Source organism: Mesocricetus auratus, unplaced genomic scaffold (genome assembly GCF_017639785.1).
Source record: "Mesocricetus auratus isolate SY011 unplaced genomic scaffold, BCM_Maur_2.0 Super-Scaffold_100008, whole genome shotgun sequence".
NCBI lineage: Eukaryota > Metazoa > Chordata > Mammalia > Rodentia > Cricetidae > Mesocricetus > Mesocricetus auratus.
Window position 1 is genome coordinate 34,109,711 of NW_024429192.1, and position 20,955 is coordinate 34,130,665.

At 37.4% G+C, this 20,955-nt stretch overlaps 1 pseudogene; it reads right to left on the bottom strand.

The window, feature by feature from the left end:
* Nucleotides 1–6,005: 6,005 nt before the first annotated feature.
* LOC101842708 lies at nucleotides 6,006–6,918 on the bottom strand (annotated as a pseudogene).
* Nucleotides 6,919–20,955: the final 14,037 nt, after the last annotated feature.

Consider the following 20,955-nt stretch of genomic DNA (forward strand, 5'->3'; position numbering starts at 1 on the left):
ATCTTTAACATTCTTTAAAAATTATTTGAAATAACAACTATGAGTAAGTGTGTAAAATGTTTTCCTCTTCAGGTCACCTAGTCATTTGAAAGAGGTAGGGTGGTGGGGAGGCAGGGAGGCTACACAGTTCAGCCAAGGGTAGGCCTCGATTGAGGGCTTTCTGAGGTGGCAGTAGACATGTAGGAGCCCCTCCCGAGCTGCAGTGTCGCTGGAGGTGATGGTTATGAAGAAGGCAAGCCTCCAATGCCATGCAGTTCACAATTTGGTCTAGCGGTTCCCTCCTTACGGTGATTGATATGTCTCCCCAGGTGATTTGATTCTGATGTGATGTCCATGCAGTAGGTTTTGCTCAGATATTGAAAACAGTGCATGTATCAGCATGCAGAGGGATATTGTTCATACAGAGCCTCCCTCTTCTTGGCAGCAGTGATCTCAATGAGGTTACCATTCTGAACATGAACAGGAAACCAAGCTCTGCCCAAGATGGAAGCCAGGACACCCCCTACACCCCCACATCCAAAGAACACTGCATGACATCTTGGGCAAAATGTCTTCAAGCCCTTGTTCTTAGAGTCATGAGTCAGGGTGGACAGTCAGACTACGGAGGGCAAAGAAGAAGCATTGTTCTTCTGCCCTCGTTTCTTGAGACTATATTCATTTATTGAAGAAATCTTAACATCAGAATTTTTAAAAATAATAATAAAGGTGCATTAAAAAACCAAATAAATGGAAAAAACTCATAGGAAACAGCATAAGTATACAAAATGTTTTGAAGGGAGTGAAATTACTTTGTTTTTCATCTGTCGTTGTTTATTTTTATCTCTTTGGCTTGGCCAGTTCGTTTGTGTAGAGATTTGAGATGGTACTTTATTATAATCAAAAGTACAGTTTTGTAGTGGGTCCAGAAATTTCTAAGTTCATACCAGCCTACTCCTCAGCCCTAATTCATCTGTGTGGAAAATTTCTACCTGATGATCAGGCAGAACCCTTGGCATGCCATGAAGATGCCATGCTAGAACTATCACCAGCTTCAGGCACAAGATGTGTTTGGTACTAGGATTCCTGGAAGTCAGTAACTCTTAGCAACCAGAGAACCAGAATGATGGTTAAAGTTTTATCTGTGATAGCAAGAGTGTATGGTTTCCTCCTCCCTTCCTGGGGAGGACTAATTCTCACCCTTCACCTTCAGGCCAGGGGCTGGGACTCAGAAGCAATGTATGAGAAACTACTCCTGTTCTCAACACCTTCCCCCATCTCTCAGCCTCATACTGGTGCTACCTAAGAAAGTCTTCCCCTTGCTAAGTAAGTCAATAGTCAGATCTGGAGGAGGATCCAACAGGAGGGTGTAACTGTAAGACAAAATATCTTGGATGTAACTGTTTAGGGCTTAGCTTTATATTTAAGTAGCAAGCAAAACTTGAAATTATCTTGAAACTTACTTGTCATCATAAGAAGCTAAAAATAAAATATTAAAAAGTTAACTTGACTTTTCTGATTTTTCTGTTTCCTTAGAAAATTATGCTCTCTAAAGTGGGTCATGACACCTTAGAGTCTCATGTAGATATATTTATTTTTTTTGTTTTTAACTTTAAAAATAAAAAAAAACTTAGATTCTAGAAGTTTGAATCCAAATTTCATTTTCCCTTAGAATGCTACTAACTCTCAGTACTTAAATGATTCACTAGGTCACATTGACTGAAAGATTGAATTATATACCACTACGGCCAAGGTGATTTTGTTGCCTGGAATCAAAACATTGAAAGAAGAGAATAGAAATTTCAAGAAAATTATAATGACATGTTTCAGTCATTATTGAAAATTACTTTAAAATGCACCTGAATTATCTAAGTCTTCATTTGCTATTTTACCCATAATATTTTGACATTATACCTTAGAATCATTAAGTGAGGTGGATTGCAGTATTGCACTTCAACTTGGTTCCTGTATCTTTGAATTTTGAGATGGGTTATATGGTAAAGATTTAGGAGAAATTGACAATTATTTAAAAATTAGAAAAGCAGACATTTGCCATGTAGACATTTAATATAAAAAGTTAGAATAGTTGTCCTACCTGGATTTCACTGAGGAGCATGTTCTGAAAGAGCATATTTGCCTTATAGTCACGGTCTCAGAATTTAAGAATATTTATGTATCTTGATCTCACAGCAATTGAGATTGAAGAACCTACAAAAAATAATAGCTATGTTCCTTGTGACTAAAGCTTAAAGCCTTCTGACAAATCCTGAGAGGATTTCACAGCACTGACATCAGTATTTTGCTGTAGAGAATTAAGTCCTAACAAAGACAATGAACCCTTTGAAATTAATTAAGACTGCCCAATAAGAACATGGTCTTTACTAAAGTGAACATGAAGATTATCTTGCTAGTTTGAGTGTAACTGACCTAACTCTTAAAATTCTCCTCAACATTTGTGCATACAGTCTAACACAGATAGGAAATAGTTTGAAGGATACTTTAATGGAGGACATAAAATTAATGTGAATTATGAAAAATTTTTAGCATTGTTCAGAATAAATGGATCAACAATAAAAGTGCTGCCTAAGTTTGAGGATCTGAGTTCAAATCTCCAGAACACACATAGAAAAGGTGGGAGTGTCCTCATGCACTTGTAATCCTAGTATTGTGGGGAGGAGTGTAGACTGGAAGATTGCTGGAACTTGCTGGGTATCAGGAGAGCTCCTAGGATGGAGAGTAATAGAACAGGACAGCCAATGTCCTTTACTGTCCTGTGTGTGCCAGTGTATGTTCACACAAAGAATTAATACAATTTTTGTTGAAGTGGACAATGGTTGTGAAGATGGTTCAAGTGGAAAAAATTCTTGCCAAAGAATTATAAAGATCTGAGTTCAGATGCCAATATCCACTTAAAAATCAGTGTTGGCCTGACAATGTGACACATGTCTTTAATCCCAGCGTTTTTGGAGGCAGAGGCAGGCTGATCTCTGTGAGTTTGAGGCTACAGTGTGAGTTCCAGGACAGCCAAGGCTGTTATACAGAGAACCCTTTCTTGAAAAAACAAAACAAAATCAGTCAATCAATTGATTGTTCAATTTTAATTAATTTAATTTATTAATTAAAAACTGTTTGGGATAGAACATGCCTGTAGTTAAAATCCAGTGCTGAGATGGCAGTTATAGAAGAATCCTGGGGCTTGCTCTTTAGCTAGTCCAGTCAATCTGTGAAATTCCATACCCACATGGGCACATATGTAAGCTCATCCCCCCAAGCAAAACACAGGTATGAAGACAAACACGGGAATATTTCCTTCTTGATAAGGGAATGAAAAATAAGGACATTTTGCTTTTTTTTTTTTACATAAGTGTATCACTTTGAAATCCACTAGAAAGTGCTGTGGGATGCTGACTCACTTCTCTTTCTCAGAGTCATACATTTAACCATATAAGGCTGCATATTCTTGTCTTGCTTGTTGATACATTACCCAAGACCACACCCACTGTTGTGATGGACTCCTACCAGTGATCTCAGTGACCTAAGGGGTAAACTGCATCTGCGGAAACAGAGTTATATCTGACTATTGAGGGTCAAGCTCCCCTCAGCATCAGGATACATTTTAAAAAATCTAGGAATTCTGGAATACCTTAGGAAAAATTCTTATCAATCTAACAGTTGGACCTTTTTTTAATAGGAGGGGAAAAATAAAGAACAGGAGATTTCTGTTGGTAACTTTCTCTTTTTTCATCTAGAAAAAAGTCCCCTCTGAATAATCTCCTCTGCTCTCCTCCCAAATGCTCTATTCAACAGTTTCTCCCATTTAGTTCTCCATCTTTCTCTCTCTGCCTCTAGGCTGCTGCCTCTGCCCTTTGCTCACTGCCTCCCTCCGTTGCTGTCCTCTGCTCTCTCACTGTCTTCTGCTGTCCTCTCTTTGCAGTCTCTCTTCCTCACAAACACACTCTAGCATTTATAAACTAACATCGAAGAAGGCTCCAAGATAAGAAAAATTTTAAGCCCTAGATACAGACAGAGGACACTTCAGGAAGGAGCTGTGAGATGCACCAGCCAGGAAGGAGAGTGTACAAGGTAGGTGCAATCTACAGCTGGCCTACTCCTTTTCTTTCTCCTACTAAGACCGACCTCCTGATCCTACTTTGCAACAAGGTTACAGATCCATCAATGGTAGTTTAAAAGTTTGGGATAGTGTGTGTGTGTGTGTGTGTGTGTGTGTGTGTGTGTGTGTGTGTATGTGTGTGTGTGTGTGTGTGTGTTGGGAAGACTAGACAAAAAACAAACTGGGCTTGGAGTGGAGAAAAGAGAAAGCCTGCATATAGTGAAAGGGGATTTCTTGGATCTCTTTTCATTTTCCCTATCGCTCACAAAAGTTTTAGAGGTCCCCAAATATGGCATCCATGGTTCCATTACACAGCCATTTGGATTATCTAAGGGGTATTGAGACTAAATTTCATTGCAAAGGTGAACACAGATCAGGTGCCAGGTGTAGAGATGGGAGGTTTTCTAAGAGGCACTCCAAGAGGGGAATGAGAACTCATGAAGGACACCATTGCCACGAATGAGAGAGGGGAAGGAAAATTTCACTGCTGCCTACAGTCCTGGATGTCTTCGGGTCTCAGGGAGAACAGAATGAGGACCAAATTGTTCATTGGGTCATCACCACACTCACTAGGTTCATGATGTGAAATACCCAAATAATAAGTTAAAAATTGTGTTAGAAACAATGGTCATTGTTTGGTTTTCCTTCAAAAATGTTTTATTTATTTATTTATTTGGTTTTTTGAGACAGGGTTTCTCTGTGTTTTGGACGCTGTACTGGAACTAGCTCTTGTAGACCAGGCTGGTCTCAAACTCACAAAGATCCTCCTGCCTCTGCCTCCCAAGTGCTAGGATTAAAGGCACTGCCCGGCTAAAAACATTTTTATTTTTTAGAAACTTTTTTTAAGAAAATAAAATATAATGGTGAAACAAAGACTATCACATTGATATTGGAGAAGGTAAGCTCACAGAAGTAAAGAACCCTAAAATATGGCACCACAATAAAATACCTACTTATTCATATACATAGAAATCTCATACAAATGCAAAACTTAAAGCTATAATACATAAGCAGAGTAACTGGTTCAGACCTGTGTTGGTCCTATGTTTGCAGCCTCACACAGTGCCTGCAGATTCGCTGTATACAGTAAGTTACCTTTATTTTATATTTGCAACATTGATGACTAAATACGGTGTTTTAAATAAATCCACTAATTTCCTATCTCATGAATTATTTGAACATGGTATCACTATCTTGAACTCATGCTGTGAACATACCAGTATTTCCTAACAGTTTTATGTTCTTTTAATCACAGGAATAAATGGAAACAGTAACCACAACAGAAAAGTTTTGCTAATGATTATATTTAATAAATGGAATGCCACATTGATGAACATACAGAGAATTACATGAAAAATGTCCTTAGGAATTTTATCATAGAGAACATCATTTTAAACTCCATGCCTGCAAGCCTCAGAAAATAAATCTATTTAACAGACAATAGAGTTGTGCATACCAAAAATGAAATGCCCTTAATGAGAGACCACACACTCTGTGAATTAATGTGCATACATAGTACCTTAAATAGCTAAAGTCAGATGCAAAAAAACCATCATATTTGGAAATTAATGATCTTCCTGAGATTAGTGCCAATTATACTTTAGGATCAAAGAATTTGACCACATTTAGTGTGTTAGCTTACATATACTGAATTTACATCTTTAAATTTATTGGATATGTCAAAATTATGACATTCATTAATAATACTAACAGTTTAAATTGGTCTGAGTTCCTTGGCTGTAAATATATTTTACGATATTAATTGTTATCAGAATAATTTGATTAAAAAACTTAATGCATTTACATGATTTTTGTGTCATCTTCTGCTTTCTCTATATGTGTAGTTTTGGAGAATTGTAGAATTCAGTGGAAATAAATTGTTCAGGGGAAAAGATATTATTTTCACAACATTACAAAATCATCTCTTCTTCATGGTTCTTTTAATCACATTTAGTACTTCCTTGTTTCTCAAACTATAAATAAAAGGGGTTAATAAAGGAATTATTAGAGTATAAAAATAGAAACAGGTATGTCTTTATCTCCTTCATTAACTGAACTCAGTCAAATACACATGTAGAGAAGAGACCCATAGAATATTGACACAGACAGAAAGTGGGAAGCATAAGCTGATAAGGCTTTGCTTCTTCCCTCTTTAGATTTCATTGTGAATATAGTGAAAAGGATATCAGGACTATAGTAATGGAAAATAATTGAACTGATCCTGAAAAGATGAGTATCATCAATTCATTGAGATAAGGATCAACACAGGAGAGTCTATATAATGGAAGGACATCACAAGAAAAGTGTTTGATTGCATGAGACCTGTAGAAAGTTAACCTGAACAAGAAACCTGTGTGAATCATGAAATGTAGGTTTCCTACTATGTAGGCTCCTGTGGTCATCTGAAGACAGAGCTTCTTGGACATCATGGCGCGATATTGCTGTGGGTTGCATATAGCCACATAGCGGTCATAGACCATTGCTGCCAGAAGGAAGCAGTCTGCAGTTTCAGCAAGACAGAGAAGATAGAACTGTGTCATGCACTCATAGAGAGAAATTCTTCTGTCCACAGAAAAGAAGTTCTGTAGCATCTTGGGAGTGATGGCACAGGAGCAGCAGGAATCCATGAGAGCCAGGTTGCCCAGAAAAATGTACATGGGTGTACAAAGACAGCGCTCCGTGTAGATCAAGGTTACCAGCCCAAGATTCCCTACCATGGTGACCAGATAGATGGGAGAGAACACCAGGAACAGGAGGGTCTTCAGGTCTGGGTGATCTGAGAATCCCACTAGGATGAAATCTGTTGTTAAGTTGTAGTTGTCCTTAGTCATCTTCAGCTTCTCTCTTCATAAGTGAGAAAGTTGTAAGATTGCAACTCTATGAACTGATCATTTTCCACTTGTCATCATCATCTTCATTTCTCGTCACTATTGTTTTGTATAACACAACATCTCTTTTGCAAACATTAGCCACTATCCTGGAATGTACTTATTATACTTTGGGAATTTCTTTTATTCCTAATGAGCCAACAACTTTGAAATTCATAGAGATATCTCATTAATTCCAGGAGGTCCTGTAAGTGGATAATGGTTATGTTTCTGCTTATGTATAAAGATATCAGGCAAAGTTAGTTTACTCACACTTGTTTCAACATCCTCAAATAATTTCAGTGTGAATTTTTTGAGTTACTTTAAATAATTTGAATCTATTATCTTGCAATATGAGAAACTGTTATGTTGGTTGTTTTAGAAGAGGGAGTTTTAAAAAAGGATTGCAGAAGCATAAGGTACAGTTCAATTAACAGAATGAGTGCTTACCACGCATGAAGCTGTGGATTCCACCCTCAGCGTCTCACAAACAAGGGATGATGGTGTGTGCTTCACATTGTAGCAGTCATGTACTGGAAGGAGGGAATCAGAACTTCAAGGTCATCCTCAGCCAGGTAATGAGTGAAGGCTAGCATGGAATACATGATACCTTGGGTCAGAATAAGTAAATGCTTCAATATGAAGCCATTAGTAATAAATCAGTGTTAAATTAACATGTATTAGTGATGGCAGAAATATCACAAGAGACTCAGGGCTTTGTGACAATCCATCTTCAAGAAAACCACCTATGGATAAAGAAATACATATTCCTAGTTTATCAGTCTTGGTTTCTGTAAACAATAAATCTGCCTATGGCATTATCCCATTTGAGGTTTTTGGAGATGTTTGTTTTTTTCTTTTTTGGTAAAGGACATTTTAAAGAACAGTGCCCAAGAAAAGCTTAATTCAGTTTTCCAGACCTAACTGATCTCAATTTCTGTATTATGTCACATATCACCCTTGTGCAGCAAGCCCCACCCCAAAATCTTGTGCATAATTTTTACTGCTCTACTTTGGAAATATATCTTAAAGTTTTTATGACTAAATTGTAAACATTCTGTGGGTCAGTTGTTACATGCTTCTGTGAAAGTAAATATGTAGTGGAAAAAAAGGAGAGCTAATTCTAATACTATATCCATAGCCTGAGAACAAAGACCTTGTTTCTGTATCCTTGTTATGATCCTGAGTTAATTCTCCTCTGCACATATGTTCATTGCCTTAAGAAGAGTCTATAAGGAAAGTTGTAAAGTTGACATAATAAGAAATAGGTATATTCTTTTTTATTTCTTCCTTGTTCCTCAAAACATTATGATTTTTTTCTACCAAATAAGCTAATAAAACAAACTTACTATTAAGCTTGCTTTTTTAATATTTAGGAAAACAAATTCTAAGAGAATTTAGGAAAGTAAGTTTTGTTTTTGCTTTAAAATCCTGTTTCATTTGATTAGTGTTGCTGTAGACCATATTGTCTAATCATATTAACTTTATCATCACAATGGATTTGTTTTTCCATATTCAAAGCATCTAGAGGGAGTCAGGAGAAATTTCATTGCTGTAATAGCTGAAGGAAATCAACATATGTAAGTGAAGCAGAAATAGCTTTCAATGTACATGTCTGTGTTATTATAGAATACTTTATGATCTTTCCTGTATAGGCTGAAGTTATCCAACTTTAAAGTCATATTAATTACAGTTCTATGCCTTATTCTTCTTTCAGATGGCATTCAGGTATGAGAAGAGCTAAGACTATAATGCCATATAATATAAAATTGATAAGATTTCAGAGACAGCAGCCTTCAGTAAAAGTGTTAGAGTACCTCTTTTACCTTGAGTTTATCAAGGAATGTTTCTTAGTGAAGCATTTGCTTTGTGGTGGAGGTCTTAGAATTTCTGAATATATAAATATCTTGTTGGAGCTAAGATCAGAGAGTGAAAATGAGAGATTATCTAAGATCAATGCTACTTATATCCACCCAACAGTGCAGTTAAAGTGTTCAAGAAATCCTAAGGATTTTCCCTGTACTGCAGACCATTCCCTTGAGATATTAACCCTTAATCCATGCAAATCACTTGAATGTCCTCAACAATATCCTATGAGTCAGTGGTATTAAAAACAAATGACCTTTGCCCAAGTTTATTGGAAGATAATCCTGCATACTTGTAATTAATTGACCTAATTTTTAAATGATTTTCCCCAAATGTGTGCATAAAATATCAAATAGTATGTATAATGCAAAAGTGTACTTCATTGGAAAAAAGTGATTTTCCCTCTCAGTCAGTCGAGGGATTTTCTCTGCTTTGGACCTGTGCCGGTCTGGTGCCTGCTAGCATTCTCTGTGTGTGTGTGAGTTCATATGCACTGTTACACCAGGAAGAAATTGTTTCTGTAGAGTCATCCATCTCCTGATATTTTACCTGTATGCATTTCTGAAGCAGAACAGAATAAAGGCAAAGAAGAGTAAATTTATTAATAAAACAGTATCATAGTTACTGTCCATTTGCTTGCCTTCCCATCTCCCATTACTTATCACACATTTCTCAGCTTTGGTTTCTCAGTAAGCCTGACTTTTACTTGTGTAGGTGTACCTAGAATTCCTTGGCTCATTATATACCTAGCTATACAACCACATTACAACTTCATACAGTTCAGGCTGTAAAAGACCTGGGATCAAAGCACATCTGGATGGAATGAAATGACTCCAATTAGTCACGCCCCCTAAATTTTGGGAAATGATGCAGTCTGTCATGTATTACGTGCATAGCATACAATCTTATATGCTGAACCCACTTTGATTTCAAACAAGGGTGGAAGAACTGGGTGATGAAGTGTGCCCATGTTGGTCTAGACATGTGACTCTGCTATTTGAATATTATATTGACATAAAATAGTAAGTGGATGAAAGTTTGTGGACAGAAGAAATAATGCCAATATCTACTGTTCATTGTGCATATTAGTTTTTCAAAAGCTAAATTTTTATTTTAAAAATCATCATTTTCAAATATTCACAGGAAAACAAAGCATGAGAAAACACATAAAGAATAAATATATGAGCAAAAGAATTAATTAAGGTTTAAATAAGATATATTAACTACACATATTTGAATTTTTTCATGTACTCCACTAAAAAAGTGAGATCATTTTTTAACTCACCAATTTAGTGAATAACCCATATCAGTGAGTTAAACTAAGACTATCTTTTCATTTAATCAGTTATAGAACACTATTTTAGCTTATTTTTTTAGTTGAACATACAATTTCATTTCAGTTTCCTTTATTATACTAAACTTACAAATTAGTATCATCATACTACTTTCATTTTCCCATCCAATATGTTGAGTATTTTATATGATTAATTTGCTACAACGCTGTGTGAACCAAGGGATGATGTATTTTGATAACATTTACTCCCCATTACTATCTCACTCTGGCTGATCCACTTCCTTTTCCTAACTAGTAACTGTTTGACTTTCGTGCCTCCTCCCCCTTTTAATAACCCAATGATTATCATTAAGATTGCTTACAGGAACAATTGTGAGGGGTTGGTTACATTTACATGGTCACCTCACCAGTAGATATTCTACTGAAGGAAATGTCTGTTTCTCCTCTCTCAAGTATTAACTCCTTACAAATCCTCAGGAAAGAGTGGGGTCTCATGAACCCATCTTTCTTTCCAATATCTTGCAGACCATGTATTACTGCTTCCGTGAGGACCAGTAGTTCTGGGCGGCCTACATGGTGTCTGACTCTGTCTCTTTCCAAGAATCCTCTTTGACTCTTAATCCCACCTATCTTGCTTCCATATTGGCCAACAGTGCTTTATTCAACAACCAATAAAAGAGGCAGATTTACAGAATGACATCTCCCATCAGCATTCTATATGGGAAACCAGCTGTGTGACGTTTCCTTGTTCTTATTTTCTATCTGCTGCAGTCCCTGCTATATCAGGGGTGGAGGCAACACTACATCTTGCTCTTATCTATATTAATTTTTTCACTGAGCTAACCTTCATCACAATCCCTCACTATATTTATTAAAGTCCTTCAATCATCAAAATACCACTTAAAAATCACTATTATTGCATAAAATCATTGCTTCACTTGACTTCCAAGGTACCTATTACATCATCTGTCTCCTTCATTTCCTTCCTTCTTCACTCTCCTTGTCCTTCTCCTTGTTCTGTTGCCTAGGCTGGCCTCAAACTCATTTGTAGTGATTGATCTTGAGAGTTGATCTTTCTGCCCCCAAGTATTGGGTTATGGTGTGCACCACCCCATATGGCTTTAAATTATGCTGGGTGGAGGCTAGGAGTTTGTGGGTGCTCATCATGTATTCTACCTACTAACTGAACTTCATTGTGAGCCAGGGTTGTTTTTTCTAGTTTCATGTCAGGAAAGGTTATGTGGAATGTGATCTTTCTTAGAGTCCATATTACTATACATGTCTCTACTCTCTTCTCAACACTGAGTGATGTCCTCTGGGTGGATTCGTTTTTTTCTGAGTATTGGGCAGACTTTATTTCATTGATATGGTTTCCAGAGTTACTAGTCATGTTGATTCTAGTCTGAACCTCTGTCATGTGTCTACTTTTGTATTTATTGAACTTTTAATATTTTATTTTACTCTTGCATGCTGGAGTTTTATATTTATGCTCTCCCTTTTTTATATTTGTGTATTTTCCTGATAAAATATGAAATCAATTTTGAAACCTAAACTTTTACAGTGTAAAGAGCTTTTATTATTTATTCTTCTAAACTGAAAAATTTCTCAAATTTGTAGGTGACCTCTTTCTGGGGTCATGTTTGCTCCCTGTTTTATTAATTATTTATTTTCAAAGTAATATTTTTATATCAAATTTATTTGATCTATTTCCTAAAAGCTTTCCTTAAATGTATCTCCCAAAAATGTTTCTTGAGTTTTAGATATCTGCTTTTATGTTTTAAACTTGTATGATATTTAATGAATGGTCTCATCTTTTTGTTTTCTCATACCCACTTTCCTTCCATTTTCTTCTTGAGAGTGTCTAGCTGAGTTATTCTGAAAAATTAACATATAAGCATGTAGCTAAAACACTGTGTGTAGGGACAAGGTTTTTCGAGACTACAGCATTAATTCAGAGTAATTGATTGGAGTGATGCATTGATGGATATCAACAAATATTTTTTAATTGAATTGTTCAGTCTCTTAAGGGAAAAGTTAGTCAATATTTTGCTCTGTGTGTGTGTGTGTGTGTGTGTGTGTGTGTGTGTGTGTGTGTGTGTGTTGAAGGGTGGTTAACAAACAGGGTGTCTGGATTCTAGAACCCCACTAGGGTGAGAGGGAGGAGTGATTTCATCACATCTTATGTGTGACTCCACCAAGCCTTTATGTTTTAGGATGTCCTTCAGTTCTGCTTAGAATTCCTATGTCTGGAGACTGTCAGAGGTTTGACACTAGGTTATTTGCAAGCATGGAGAGAGAGATTGTCATCCATCTGTGGTACTTAAGCCAGAGTCTTTCTGTCACAAATTCATTCTTCTTCTAGCTTTTGTATTTGGACCTTGCTGCCTCCTGATAGAACATCACGGACCTTATGATTTCTGCATGGTGAAGTGGCATTTGTTAGAACAGGAGATTTTCCTATGTTGTCCTGGAATCTCTGGGGTCTGAAAAGCCAAAATGTTTTTATAGTATTAGTAAACCACTTTTCATCCCTTTTAATTTTTATTTTCCTATTAGTATACTATTGAATTTCCCACAAGGCAACATGACCTGCACTATCACAACAGATGGAATTCAGAAGCACAGATGAGACTCTCGCTTGATTCTGTTAAAGATAAATATCTTCTTTCAAATGAAACCTCTGTTCTGGTACAGCCCCCACCAGCATGAAAACAAGTACGAGAGTTGTGTCCAGCCTGGGCCCAAACACTGCCACCCACTGGACTCTGTAGTGCCAAGAACCATTCTGCTGACCAACCCCAAGCAGCTGAACATTCTCCCCATTGCCAGCCCTCCTCTGCAATCCCAGCAGACTACCTAGGCACAGGTACAAACCATACCAGTTGGAAACACAGGCACTTGAGCTCCTTCCCATGGTGAGTCCTCCCTGACAAGCCCAGAAGATTACATAGACAAGGTGCAAACTAAACAGTTGGAGGAACAGGCACAGACACAAGCCACTCTGGTTGGAATAAAAAAATCACTAAACCTTGGTGTAAGAATGCATTCAACAACCTATAGAGCAATATGGCACCACCAGAATCCAGTGGTCCCACAAAAGCTACACGTGAACATTCCAATGCAGATGACACACAACAAAATGAAATTTAAAATTACTTTAGGAAGTTGATAGAGGCTCTTAAAGAGGAAATGAAAAATTTCCTTAAAGAAGTCAAAGAAAAAACCAAAAATTGGAAGAAATCTATAAATCCCTTAATGAAAACAAAGAAAGCTAAGAAAATACAACAAATCAGGTTAAGAAAATGGTTCAACATTTGAAAACTGAAATAGAAATAATAAAGAAAACACAAACCAATGCAAATCCAGAGATCCACAGCCTGGTACCAGGCCAAGCTCTGGGATTCCAGTTGAAGAGAAGGAGGAGTGATTATATTAGCCAGGAGGGTCAAGAGCACAATGAGGAAAACCACAAGACAGTTGACCTGAATTCATGGAATCTCATGAACTCTAGACTGACAGCTGGGGAGCCCGCATGGGACTGAACTAGGCCTTCTGCATGTGGGTGAAAATTTTGTAGCCTGGACTATTTGTGGGACCACTGGCAATGGGACCAGGATCTATCCCTAGTGCATGAACTGACTTTTGGGGCCCATTTCCATATGGTGGGATGTCTTTCTCAGCCTTGATGCAGAGGGAAGGGGCTTGGTTCTGCTTCAACTTGATGTGCCATGCTTTGTTGACTCCCCTGAAAGGTATTACCCTTTCTGAAGAGTGGATGGGGTGGGTCCAGTGTAGGTATAGGGATGCAGGAGGAGAGAAGGGAGAGGGAATTTTAGTTCCTGTGCAAAAAAAATATAAAAAGAAAGAAGCTCCTCATGATTATAAAACAGAGATGTGTAAATGGCCAACTATTTTAGCTGCAAAGACTAAAAGTTTTCCTCCTAAGTTCAGGTACTAAATAACTTTAGACTTCCCTCAGATTTTTACTGAAGGATCTAGTCAGGGTAAGTGGGTAAGATAATTTTCTAAGAAATAAGCAGAGAACTTGGTCTTATTTGCAGAAAAGAACTAAACAACATTTCAGTAATATTCTGTTGGGGGAAGTCCTGTGCATTTGTCAATAAAGACTGTCTGGCCAATAGGAATCTAGATAGGCACGGCAGAGCCCAGGCGACTGGAGGGGGATAAACCAAAGCGGCTAGCAAAGAAAAAGCTTCTCTTAACAGAATGGTGTCAGAAGTGGGATCATGAATTTCCACGCAAAATAACAAAAGCTTTAAAGGAATTTTAAAAACAGAAGAACAGAGAGAAGCACAGATTTTGGTAGCAGCATTTTTCTCAGGTGTGCTCTGTTTTGCTAGCGACAAGCCGAGATTCACACGGCTCGCTTACGGGAGTCTTCCTGACTCGGCATAGAAAGAAAGAAGAAAAAAAAAACAGCCAACAAGGTTGTTTTAAGAGACTCTGCTAACGATTTAAAGGTGTGTACGTACAGTTGGAAATGGCAGCATTTGCTGGATGTCAGCATGGACTGAGGCGGTAAGCTGGAATCACGCTTACGCCCGCCATCTTGAAAGCAGCAGTTTAAAACAGCAGCGGTTTTACAGATAAGACACGTGGCCAGAAAAACATAAAGATTTACAGTAAAGTCAGACTTGGATAAAGAAAAACTTCTAAAGGTTTACAGTATGTTTAAAAATATATGTGAGATTGAGAGAGAAACTGAAACGACAAAGTGGTTTCTGAGTTTTGTCATGATCCCCATGGTATGAACAGCGCCCCCTTCCAGCAGGAAGCAGTTTGGAATGAGCGACGTCCTAATTCCCATCTTGTTTATAAATCTTTGTTTTCATTTAAATGGGATGGTTTATAATTGGTTAATGATCACAACCAACCTCTTTTTAATGGTAAAAAGGGGAATTATGGTATGGGTATTGTTTTTCATTTATTGATACAAATTCAAGGTCAGTTTTTGTGATGTGTATATCTCTCCTCTTGATTAAGTATTGTGCTTATAATGATCTTTTAAAACGTAATGCATAATTGAATACAGACTATAGATAGTTACTTATAATAGAATTTATAGTTAGGTAAGTTAGGTTTTCTAGATATACAAAAATATATTTGAGATAGACAGTCTTCAAACCTCTCAAAGACCTTCAAAACATGGCATTTAAAATGGTTTAGGGTTTTTCTTGACAATGAGAAATGTCTGCTCCTGACAGCACCAATTACGTCTGAGAGGAAGATGGGCATCGAAGAAACTTGTTACGGAGTTGGCTTTCAACGTGGCAAGATTAGCCACTTGGGCAAGAGACTGCTCTTGCCTAGACTGTTTGACTGTTGTTGTATAATCTGGACATGCAGGACCCACAGAAAAGTGACTGCTAAACTCAGTCTTACAGGGTTCCTGATTCTTGGAAGAGTCTACTAGACTTTCTACAGGACAAAGAAAAATGACTGACAGACTGCCAATGCAGATGGACAGTTTGAAATTTCCTGCTTTGCTGAGAAGTGTTCCAGACACATTGTGGCCTATGGGCTGAAGATGGATGCTCCAACGTTACAGAGGAACTTTGAGTGACTGTCCAGGTAGCAAGATGTCTCTGTCATTTCTAGTGTTTATATATTATCCTTCTGTGGTCTTTGATGGAGTTGAAGACAGATAGTTATAGTGTTCCTTAGTTATGATAAAAGATAAGCTACATATAGGACTTTGGACTCACAAGAATGAGATAGATGATATTTTCTTTAAATCTTTCTAAAATATTGTAACTATGTTCTTACTTGATAACTGTTCTGTTATATACAATTTGACTGTTAAAGTTAAGACCTTTCTTTTTGTTTAAACAGAAAAGAGGAGATGTTGGGGGAAGTCCTGTGCATTTGTCAATAAAGACTGTCTGGCCAATAGGAATCTAGATAGGTGGGGCTAGGAGTCCAGGAGGATTCTGGGAAGGAGATACACAAGAGAGTTCGAGATGTAACCGCCATTGGGGTAGGAAGCCTGGAACCTCCCCGGTAAGAAACATACTTAGATTAACAATTATGTGGTAATTACTTAAGTCAGAGCTAGCCAGTTAGAAACAAGCAAGGCCAACAGCTTCATAATTCATATAGCCTCCTGTGTGTTTATTTGGGACTGATACGGCTCTAGAACCAGGCTGGTGGGAAAGCAGATCTGGAACCAGGCGGGCGGGACGGCTTCTCTCAAGGAAAGCTTCTCGTAACAATATTCATTTTGGCAATGATGCAGGACACCAAACCAGTATATGCCAGTAAAGCAAATTAATATATTTCAATCAAGTTTGTTTCACACCTATGTGATGAGCATCCAGAAAATGAAAGACGCTATTTGCAATTGAGTCATCATCAAAACAAAAGATGACATGTAGAAATAAAGTTAACAGAAGTACATATTTTACTAAAGGGGAAAACACATTATTTGAAAGTAATTGAAGTAAATATAAATAGAAAGATAATGTATACACAGCGGATCAGATGGTGAAATATTGTTAAACTGGGAGCATGTCCCAGTCCAATCCAAGAATTAGTATAATCTTTATACAAATCTCATTTTGTTTTCTTTCAGAAACTGACAACCTGATAATAAACTTCTTAGTAGCTCAGGATAGCCCCATCTCCAAGATGAAGACTAATGTTGACAGATCATAACTGCTGATTCCAAAACAAACTAAAAATTGAAAAATTAAAAAGTTTGGTAATAGCTTAAGTATAGAGATACTGACATGTCAACATCATTTCCAGCCCTCTGTTTCGTGTACCCAAAAGGTCATAACATTCTTTAGACGAAGCCTAAGGTGTAAAATTGGCTGGTAGCCAATTTTAGGTCAAGCCATGAAGAAATCCCAGATAAATTTAGTTAAAACCAAAAATATTAAGGACATTCCTGACCTAAGAAACAATTGAAAACATTTGTTAAATATTTTAGAATATTTATCCGAGTACGCTAGCTAGGATTCCTTGGCTTATGTACTTTTTTTTCATCTGTTGGTTGGGTCTGGAGTTGGCTACTATATGACAGTAAAGGTAAATAGGTGACTATATCTTAAGACCTTCAAGTGACTTCAGTTATCCTTGATTTCCAAGTGGAATCAGGGAGAAGTAAAAGAAAAATGATTAGGAGCTGTCTACCCAGTATTTCTTGCCAAAATTTACTGAGTCTCCAATATTGTAAACAGTGAGGGAGGAAACTGTCTATCACCATCTACCAGATACTAAATGGGCTTGAAGAGACTTCACAGACAACCTCTGCTCTGGCTAAGGGCTTTCTAAGTGTTCTGAAAGTTAAGGCTGCAATAGCTGAATAATAGGGGTAACTGTAGGCCATGCGTATGCCCATGATCTGGTCAGCTACCTGAGATCATGCTGTTGTCTGAAGGCCATGCTGCCTGCCATTCGGGGCATACTGATCTGAGTCCTGTGCTTCCACCCAGGGTCATGATGATGTCCCAGCCTGAGCTGTACCTGAGAGTAATGTCTAGATCCATTGCCCTACCACAGCCAGGGTCTGTGTTAATGTCCATGGCTCTGTTACCATTGAATGCTGTGTGGATACCTGGGGACTGAGTCACCCCCTTGTACCATATTGGTGTTCTAATGCAATGCTGCTCCCTGGGTCATACTCATCTGGGTAGCCTGTGCTGCTACCAGAGCCATGGTGACTTCCAGTTCTAGCTGCTGAATGACCTTGTCTGGATCTGTGATCCTGCTGTAGTTGGGGTTTTGTTGATCTGCTTGATACATTTTACCAAAGAAGGACATAGGAACCCACCCCAACATCTGCCTCATCTATAACCTGCCGGAGTATATAAAGGGACTGCTCCTGTGAAACCATGGCAATAGGCTATCCACAACTTGAGGCAGCAACAGGATATCTCTGTAGGTGTACCAGAAGCCAGATCCTTGATTCAGCCAAACAACTCATTGCAATGAACATTTCAAATAATACCAAATAGAAAAAGGAGTATTACTGTGTGACACACCTCAGATCCTAATGCCGATAAGATGAAAGAAGAGGTATTGGAGAGGTAGAGCAGTCAAGTGATCTTTTTTCTGTGTGTTTGACTTGGCTTTTAACTATTAACTATTGTTTTCAAAGTTTTTCTTTTCGAGGATGATAACGGGGCGAGCGATAGATATTGAGGGACTGGGAAATGAGTGGGATTGGGGTACATTGTTTGAAATTTCCAAAGAAACAATAAAAACATGTGTTAAAATAATGGTAATTGTTTTTTTCTTCAGAAAAAAATTTTAGAAACTTTTGTAACAAAATAAAATGCAATGATAAAACAAAAGCTATCACATTGAAGTTGGACAAGGCAAACCAACAACAGGAAATGAGCTCCAAGAGTAGGTGCTAGAATCAGAGACCTATTAATTCACACACTCAGGACTCTCATAAAACTTCTAAATTTAAAGCTATAGTACATAAGCAGAGGACCTGGATCAGATCTGTGTTGGTCTTGTGCTTGCAGCTTCAATCTCTGGGAGGTCATATGCATCTTGCTAAGTTGATTCCAAAGCCTTTGCTCTCCTGGTGTCCTTCATCCCCTCTGGCTTTTACACTCTTTCCACCTCCTCTTCCATGGAGTTCCTTGACCTTCAAGAGCATGAATTTGATGGAGACATTCCATTTATGGTGTGTTCCAAGATCTGTTTTTCTCTATGTTATGTCTGGATGTGTTTCTCTGTATGTGTTCCCATCTGCTGTAGGAGGAGGCTTCTCTGGAGGTGGAATAAGGCACTGTTATACGGGTTTACCATAATATCATTAAGCATCATTTTATTATTATTGCTATGTTTCTTTTCATAAGTAGTATTTAGTTTTACGCTATGTCTCAGATCTACCTGATTTCTGGTTCTGGCCATTTAAATAGGTTTGGGTATGAGTTCTGAGTTGTGGAATGGATCTTGAAACAAATCAGACATTGGCAGGTTACTCCCACAAGCTTTGTACAAATTAATGGTTAATTGTTAGATGCAAAATATTGAGTATTCAGAAAAGAGCAACCCCTGCTTCCCTACAAACATATACACAAAATCCCAGAAGTTATACGATGAAAATTTATGTCTTTGTGATTGAAGTAGTTAGACTAGTTTTCAAAATGTAACTACATGTAAGCTCTAAAATCAGACTCCTATTGGTGTACATAGGTTAATATAAGGAGAAAGTCAATGGGCTCATTATTATGTGGACCTCTAGAACAGGTCAGAAGGCAGAAACAGTTTTTTCCTCATCACAGAATCATCCACTTTCCTCCAGGGAAGTGATATCCTTAACACTAGAAAACATTCAAAAACTGAAATTGAAAAAAAGAGGTACACAAAACATACTTGAAAAGCCACAATCCGTCAGCAACAGAAAGGATGAATCTGCACAAACAGGAGAGAAGAGTTTTCTTTTTAGACAGAGACCCTGGAACCAGGGAGGAGGAAGTGCAGCCCATATGGAGACTTCAGCTTGGCTTCTGTGTGTCTCATGCTATAATCCTAGAATTCTTCATTACTCCAGATCTTATATCTATACAATGTGATGTCAATCTCTATATTGAGATGAATCTACAAAAAAAGGAATGAGAGGGAAATAAAAATTTTATTTATCTAATTTTATACAATTAAAACCAAGTCTGTAATCTCTTCAAGGTATATAGGGATTTCTTAAGACATCCCCAGGGAAGGAAAAACGCCATGTGAGGTGTTTAGAAGGAAAATTCAATGGCATTATTGACATTTTTTAAGAACAGGTGAACTAATGGGAGTGATTTCTGTTACTTGGTAAAACTAATCCAGTAATTTGGAATTGGCCGTGGAAGACAATATGCCATTCCTTAACTGTGGTTTGGGTATATGATTTCACTTATAAGTATAGAACAGAGAGGAGAAAAAAGTACACTAAGGTGTAGAAACAAATGCAAACATTATCGTAGCCAAGTGATTACTGTCGCTTGAGAGTTATATGACACATTAATAGTATTTACTGTTGATATATAGTAAATAAAATGGTAGTTTACTCTATGCTGTTCCAACCCTCAAACTTGTAATGTAATAATAAAAAAACACTCATGAATGTATGCCCATTTCTCATAAAAAATTTCAAGCCTGCAAAAATATTTTCATGGTGTAAAAGTTTATTGTCCCTCAAAAGCCACCATCTGAAGACTTGCTTTTCAATTTCTGGTAAAGCAATGAGACTGCTGAACGTTTAGGACACCCAGTGAGAGAAAGTGAGGTAGTTGGAAATGACCTTGAAAAGAACATTGAGACTCCTGACATCATCTCTTCTCCCTCTGTTCCCTGGCTCCCATATAAGAAGCTTTCTTAAAATATGTAATTTATCCATGATGCATTGCATCATGACTACACTAAAGCAGTCTGCATAGGTTAGCAGACTATGGGGTGGAAACGAAATAACTTTGTTTATCTTTGGTATGGTTTTTATTTTGATAATTTAAGATTTTATTTGTCTGAGTGATAGAAATGTGACTGTCTTGGTAAGGGACCTCTGATAACTAGTTGTCAAGAGGAGCCAAAATGAAACGCTGACTTATACTGGTTTCAAATATGAGATAATGTAGTAGAAGAACATTATACACAAAGAATTGAAATCCACGAGTAAAAACTACATAACATAACATTGTCTTATGATATCAAATATGTTAGTGTGATTATTAAGACGTTAATAGCATGGGAAAATGCCTGTGTGAAGTTAATTCTAAAAACTTGTTTTTGCAACACAAGGTTTTGAGTTAAAGTTCTTGTTTGTTAAAATGGAGTCTGGTTATCTGGAGGACAATGACTACTTTCCACTTCCAACTTTA